The sequence below is a fragment of the Bradysia coprophila genome, unplaced genomic scaffold, assembly GCF_014529535.1.
Source record: "Bradysia coprophila strain Holo2 unplaced genomic scaffold, BU_Bcop_v1 contig_89, whole genome shotgun sequence".
Lineage (NCBI taxonomy): Eukaryota > Metazoa > Arthropoda > Insecta > Diptera > Sciaridae > Bradysia > Bradysia coprophila.
In genome coordinates this window covers 68,893-76,386 of record NW_023504016.1, presented here as the reverse complement: position 1 = coordinate 76,386, position 7,494 = coordinate 68,893, and the positions used below count along the sequence as shown (strand labels likewise).

Here is a 7,494-nt window from a genome sequence, read left to right as displayed (position 1 = left end):
GTGGTGCGGATGGATTATGAGTGCAGTTACTTTTGTTTGCGAAGTAATTTGGAATAAAATCAAATTCCGTATACGAAATAGAAATGAGCGCGTTATCCGACGCACGGTCGATTTGATGATTGACGATCACATTTTTTAGATTTTGTAAAGCGTCACGCAATTGGATGTTAATTCGTTAAATGAGTTCTAGCATAGCGCTGCTTGCAGCACGAACACTCAATTTTCCAACGTCGAAAAGCCTCAAAATTTTCAAATATGTTTGCTTGTATGTACGATCGCAAGTGTTTTTATTCACACCACGAAATCATGATTCCTGTCGTTACGAAAGAAATGCAAGTACTATATGAAATGAGCAATTTCGGAGTTAAATTACGTTGAACGAAACAACAAACATTCACCATTTCGATTCACCACACTACAAAACATTTGGATAACCATAATTAAGCTCAATGCGCAAACCAACGGTTGCGCATCACCGCATGTAGAAGCTCGTCAGTGGAACAATTATTTACAGAGGTCGGTACTGAGTAATGAGCGACAAGTTGCACGAATTTGACCAGAGAATATTTTTCGAGCATAACGTCAATCACGGGCCCATTCAATATTCAGAATTTTTACTCTACGATTTTTGTTTAGCTTTACAATAAGAGATGTGGCAGCCATCTGACTAATGGTGCTATCGTAAAGCTTCTCAAAAGTGGATGCTTTCGCAATAATTTATTTCACCGGAAATGTACACACATTTAAAGTAAAGCGTTTCCGCTAAAACGTAATTTTTAAGATTACCGCCGTCATTTTATTTCCACTGGGTCATCTCTATCTGCAACTCATATCACACCAAACCACAATATTGTTGTTTGTTTTACATGATTTACAATTTACTACTTTTGAGTCCAAGTAGTTGGTCGCTAAAAAAGGCTTTCCTCCTTCAGGAACATATGTCAGTTTTTCTATCGAGCTCGTTGGTACCTTGTAATGTGAAGCAAATTTAAAGGAAATTAAATTGAAAATACTTGTTACTTGAGCGGAATTATTGTTTTGGAAAGATAGCTAGGAGATTTCTAGTCGAATTTGAATAAGAGTTTGGAATTCAACAACTAACCAAATAATTCTAAGTTGAAGTGAATTAAGTGAACATCAGTTTAATTTTGTAAATTATATTTGATTTTACCGTGTGTGTGTTCTTTGCAATAAAATAAAGTGTCACTGAATTAGTCCATCCGCTCATTCTTTAAAGGCCAACACACACTAGCATCTAGTGTCAGTCAGAGATGAGCTGGTTATCCGAAAAACTGAAATTTTCGGTTCGGTTTGAACCGAACCAAAAACTCCGAATGTTCCGGTTCGGTTCAAACCGAATGTTCCGGTTCGGTTCAAACCGAACCGAAAATTCCGGTTTACCCGTAATACAATATGAATGAAGCCAGACTCGTCTAAATTGATTGATTTGATTATAAACTCGCCGAAAATAAGTAAACAGAGCAATAATATACAATTTGTGTGAAAAATCATGTTCGATAGATTTTCTGATTTCATTGCAATTCGTATACAATTGCCCCGTTTACATATTTTTGGTGAGTTTATGATCAAATCAATCAATTTTGACGAGTCTGGCTTCATTCATATTGCATTACGGGAAAACCGGATTTTTCGGTTCGGTTTGAACCGAACCGGAATATTCGGTTTGGTCTAAACCGAACCGAAGTTTTTGGTTCGGTTCCAACCGAACCGAAAATTCCGGTTTTTCGGATAACCGGCTCACCTCTGGTGTCAGTTGGGAATACGATATTTCTATTGTTAAAACCGGTTTCAACCGATTTTACCTGATTGAAACAATAGAAATATCGTATTCCCGATGACACTAGATGCTAATGTGTGTTGGCCTTAATTCCTGAAGGGTCGTCCTGTTGGTCTATAGATTATATATTCAATTTTTGATTGTTGACTGTTTTGGGTATCATATTGATTAAGTTATCCTAGAACCGTACTAAGCGTTTGTTTCACTCTTCAGCATCAATTCCGACTACAAATGGTCTGAATCGTTACTAACGATTCGTTAGATCCAATGTTCTGAAAGATGTACGTATGGATGGCACCGTTCAACGTCAGTCATGGAGACTCGAGCAATACCACAACTAGCCTGAGCATCACTACAAAGAAAAACGCAAAATGTACATCTAGGACGATCATAATTTGTGTACATCCCATGTTGTCCCTCAGCTAACAATGATTAGCAAAATTGTACAAATGAGAGAAAAAGTTTGAAAAAAAAAATCCGCAGGACTGAGGAACAATATATACACGACTTTTTTTACTTTTCCGCCTTTGCTCCATTTTGAAGGAATTTTACGACTTTTCAGTGTAATTTTTGAATGTGTTTTGAATTTGGGACTTTCAGAAGCTCTGCATGATTCCTCAATAATCCCTAACATCTTAGCTTATTGTCCTGATGGGATATAGCCAGAACCAGGGTTGGAAGCGATACAGGTTTTTGGTTTTTCGGGGATTGAAAGACATTATACATTATTTAAGTTAAATAAGGAAGAATTACAGACCAATATAGTTCTGGCCTCTTTCTACCGCTCCTAATTCTAGAACTGAAAGTTTTGAAGGACGTTCTTTTTGCTGATTTCCTGTGCTCCTTCTGGGATTATTGACCTGGTAGAGGACTATTTCCTAAAATTCAATCACTCCACATTGTCCAGCAGTGTCCAGTTCTAGAACTCTGAGAAAACTCACATTTTTTTGGATTCTGAAAGGGATGATTAAGATAGTAGTTGGCTGGTTCCTGAAATTCCATCAATCCCCATGGTTCAGAATCCTCCCGGATCAAGAACTTCAGGATTTGCCGGATTCTCAAAAACCTTTTGATTTTAGGAAACTTTTTCGAAAGTCCAAAGACGCCTACTTTTAAATGTCCACCACCGACCATGATTTCAGGGAAACCCGTTTCTTTTTGTGAGAGATATCAACCAAAAACGATTTTGACTACCCCAGTGTAGACCGGTTCCTGCGTGAAACCGAAATTATTCAGTACAAAATTGGTTCTGTAACTTACTCAGAAAAGTCGCTGAATCATTTAACGCCTAGCTTTTAAAAATCGCCAATGGCTTGATTTCAAGTTGTTCGAAGTTTTTGTTCAAAGCTTGGTAGTATACACCTCACAGTAGTATACAATGCTCGAAGGCTTTATGTGAAACATCGTAAGAAAAATGTTAAATTGAAAAGAATTAAAAGGAAAATATGAATGCGTAATTTCGCATTACTAAGCCTACAAACTACTTTTTATGCTTGCGGCATAAATCTTTCTCGTCCGTAACTGATCTCCCGTACACTGCAGTTCAGTTTTATTTCAAAATTATTGGAACACAAATTTACATCAAGCAATTTGAAATCATTTTTCATGTACAGATCCTCGTACAACGATTCCAGTTTCATGGTTACCATTTTTATACAAATCTGCATAAGACTTGTAAAAGCCCGGTTTCAAGAATTCACGAAAAACGATAGGATCAAATTCACAATTTGCATGGTCAAAGCACCAAGCAGGGTAATAGAAAAAAATAAAGTAAGTAATTTTGGCAGTGTCAAATGTCATTTTTATTTTATAAGATTTTTACACTCTTAAAAATGCGGTAGGAGCCAAGATATATTCGAAAAATAGGCACGAACGTTCTTTCAATGAAAATATGATCACTGAAATGTACATTATTTTAACAAATAATCTAACATCACGTTAGCAGTCTGCATACAAATAACTAAATTACGTAACTGAATGTAAATTCTTTAATAAAAGTTAAATGAAAACCCTTCGCAGTAACCACTTTTTCGTTTTCAAATTTGCCTCCAATGCGGCATCTCACGGCGACTCCTGTCTAATATAATGTAAATGGCAACTCGTACTAAAAACTACTCTATTTGACACCAAAAAATCTCTATTACCCTGCTAGGTGCTTTGGCATGGTACTTCGCCTACAAAAAATGTTATCATTTTACACATTTTAACTCAGAACGGAGTCCTCGAAATATTTTTCTGTTTTATTAGTAGTTATACCTCACGGTGCGGTTGAATTAATTTTAACTGAGCATTTCGATGCACTTTTGATATTTTTCGATATTATTAGTCAGCTCGGAGCCCTGAACAAGGTTCCACAAAAATTTTTGATTTTCATCCGTATTTTCGGTGACAGTGGTGCATCGTCCATCCTGTCTACAGAGAGAGTGGAGGAAAACTGGTTGTGGTTTCAATCGATAGTGCCTGAAATTCTAATAACAATTGTACAAAAATGTGGTACCCTAAGTGCAAGTGAAGCCGACAGAGACATGCTAAAGTTGAAAAAACGTGATTTTCAAACAGTCATAGAGGCGTGGATACATGAGGGATGAAGCTAATAAATAATTCTAGCAGTAGAGCAACATTTCCTCTACCAATGACCAAAAAATTATTTTTGGAGACCAACTACATAAAGGCCGACAGTAGCTCAAAGTTTTTCCCTCATATTTGGTAAAATTTGCAGGTTTCAGAGGTACCTGAGACGCACTTATTAAAATTTTTTGTAATTAAAATGGTTAATTCTGAAATGCTGGAAGTCTCAGCTGTCCATCGACACCACACATGCAATGACTCATGTCAACAGTGCCGATATGTTGCTTGAATAAGTGAAATGTGTCCTTCTACGACGAAATTTTGTGCTTGATTTGAAAAGTCTTTGAAAACACTGCTGGAATGATTTGTTTGATAAACAAAGTTATAGGAACAACGAAAAAAGCAAAATAACATCGATTTTTTGCTTTTTATATAGATATTTCAAATCATGCACAAAATTTCGTTGTGGAAGGACACATTTCACTTATTCGAGCAACATATCGGCACTGTTGACATGAGTCATTGCATGTGTGGTGTCGATGGACAGCTGAGACTTCCAGCATTTCAGAATTAACCATTTTAATTACAAAAAATTTTAATAAGTGCGTCTCAGGTACCTCTGAAACCTGCAAATTTTACCAAATATGAGGGAAAAACTTTGAGCTACTGTCGGCCTTTATGTAGTTGGTCTCCAAAAATAATTTTTTGGTCATTGGTAGAGGAAATGTTGCTCTACTGCTAGAACTATTTATTAGCTTCATCCCTCATGTATCCACGCCTCTATGACTGTTTGAAAATCACGTTTTTTCAACTTTAGCATGTCTCTGTCGGCTTCACTTGCACTTAGGGTACCACATTTTTGTACAATTGTTATTAGAATTTCAGGCACTATCGATTGAAACCACAACCAGTTTTCCTCCACTCTCTCTGTAGACAGGATGGACGATGCACCACTGTCACCGAAAATACGGATGAAAATCAAAAATTTTTGTGGAACCTTGTTCAGGGCTCCGAGTTGACTAATAATATCGAAAAATATCAAAAGTGCATCGAAATGCTCAGTTAAAATTAATTCAACCGCACCGTGACCTTTGTTATCGGACACGTTTCAGGATCTGGTAGGTTCGAGCACTCCTTCATAGCTGGATAAAAGTAACTCTTTACAGCGACTTCATGAAAGCACAGACCCCGAACTCGGGAAATGACGCATATTCAGTGTATTCACCGTCAGCAGTATCACTATGGAAGAGTTTTATTTCCACCTACATCAATCCAAAGAAATGAAATTGAAATGCCCAAAAGTTGGTCACATATTTAGGGTTGCCATTTTTGAAAATTCGAAAAGAGGATATTTTGTACGAAAAAAGAGGACGCCTTTTAATTCGAAAAAGAGGACGCCTTTTAATTCGAAAAAGAGGACAAATATAGAGTCTTAGCTCTTTTATTATTCTATGTGGACCAATAGATATTCAAATAATTAGTGAGAAAAGTTAAAATTAAAATTTCATTTGGTTTGAGGCGAATCCGAGGTTTCAGTACCTACCATTTGTAAACATGACCTTTTTTTCCTTTTTTTATAAAAACCTTCATATTCTTCCTCATTTTCCAGAAAAGTGATTCTTTTACTTTTTTTGCTAACTTAACTTGGTGTTCTTGAACTGTAAGCTACAAACATGCACTTATCTCAGAAGAAATTCATAAGTTTTTTTCGATACTCCATTTTTGTTTCGAAGTAAAAATTTAAAAAATAAGAAACGTGTTTCTTAATAATTTACAAATCTAGGCCTGTTCTAGGCACATTTTCTGAAATCTGACTGTTTCTGACCAATGTAGGAAAATTTTCTAAAACCTTTCCGTTTCTCACGAATTTCCTATAATCTGCCTATTTCACATTAGTTGCATTTTTAAATTGCTGCTAGAATATGACTCGATTTCAACTTAATTTCGTTTTTTTTAATACTCCTGGTTTACTCCTTATTTTATGCATATAAAAACATAAAAATTCCCAATCATAATGCTAAAGCTTCCTTAATTCCTAAATATGGAGTCGAATTTTTGACTGCGAGGACTAGTCAACTATATCATTCGAATGCTGTAGAAACTATGTAGCTTTAGAAATAGCTGCGCAGCGAAATTTTTTCCGTAAAATTTGACCACATCTGTTAAGTTTTGCTAAAATTTAACAATATTTAGCAAGGCTTACTTTAGAGAATTTTAATTCTGAAAATTCCGAAAATTCTGAAAAAGTTCCGAAAAAGTTCTGAAAAATTCCGAAAAATTATTTCAGAATTTATCTGAACTTTTTCGGAATTTTTTTAGAATTTTCGGAATTTTCAGAATTAAAATTCTCTAAAGTAAGCCCTGATATTTAGAAAAAAGAGGACAAAAGAGGACGTTGTGTGAAAAAAGTGATGTTCTTAGAATTTTTACAAAAAAGAAGAATTAGACGAAAAAAGAGGACATGCCCTCTAAAAAGAGGACGAATGGCAACCCTACACATATTATTTCCGTGTTACCTTCCATTCATCATCCAGGTCAAATTTTTGTTCAACATTTCCTTTGATTAAGAAAATCGTGTCAGATCCTTCTTTAAGTTTAATATCTTCCATAGCTACATCAAAGTAATTGGGTAACGATGTTTGCCAGTCCATGCCATCGTATTTGAATGCAATATCCTCAAAAATGGATTGATATGTTTTGATAAATCGATCAATCTGAATGTTTCAATGGTTTCATTTTCATACCTTGCCGCAATATATTTCTGTAATGGCAGAAATTACGAAGACTAACAGAAACAATGTCATTTTGTGTTGGAATGAAAATACTATTTGGTGTCATTGCGAAGTGGACTTGGCATCATAATACAAATCAAAGCGAATAATCTGTTTGCGTGGATCTAACAGGTCATATCGAAGAAAAATGTAAATTATTTACACCTACAACCGGATACTTGAAACAGAAAAAAACTGAACATTTTTTTTAAATTTCAGCATCATTCATGATACATTAACCAAGGCTGTATACTTTTTTATTAGATAGGGCGTTCCATTTCGGATATAGTTCACTTTTATGCCGTGGGACATCATACAAAAAATGAGTTACGTGTTCACTTTCGGTATTTTTTATAT

At 35.4% G+C, this 7,494-nt stretch overlaps 1 long non-coding RNA gene across 1 annotated transcript; it reads right to left on the bottom strand.

Moving 5' to 3' along the window:
* Positions 1-3,955: 3,955 nt before the first annotated feature.
* On the bottom strand, positions 3,956-7,012 carry LOC119084720. The gene is made up of 3 exons (XR_005089123.1): positions 6,883-7,012; positions 5,456-5,628; positions 3,956-3,972 (listed from the first exon to the last, which is right to left on the bottom strand). It is a non-coding gene; the product is annotated as an uncharacterized LOC119084720 (long non-coding RNA).
* Positions 7,013-7,494: the final 482 nt, after the last annotated feature.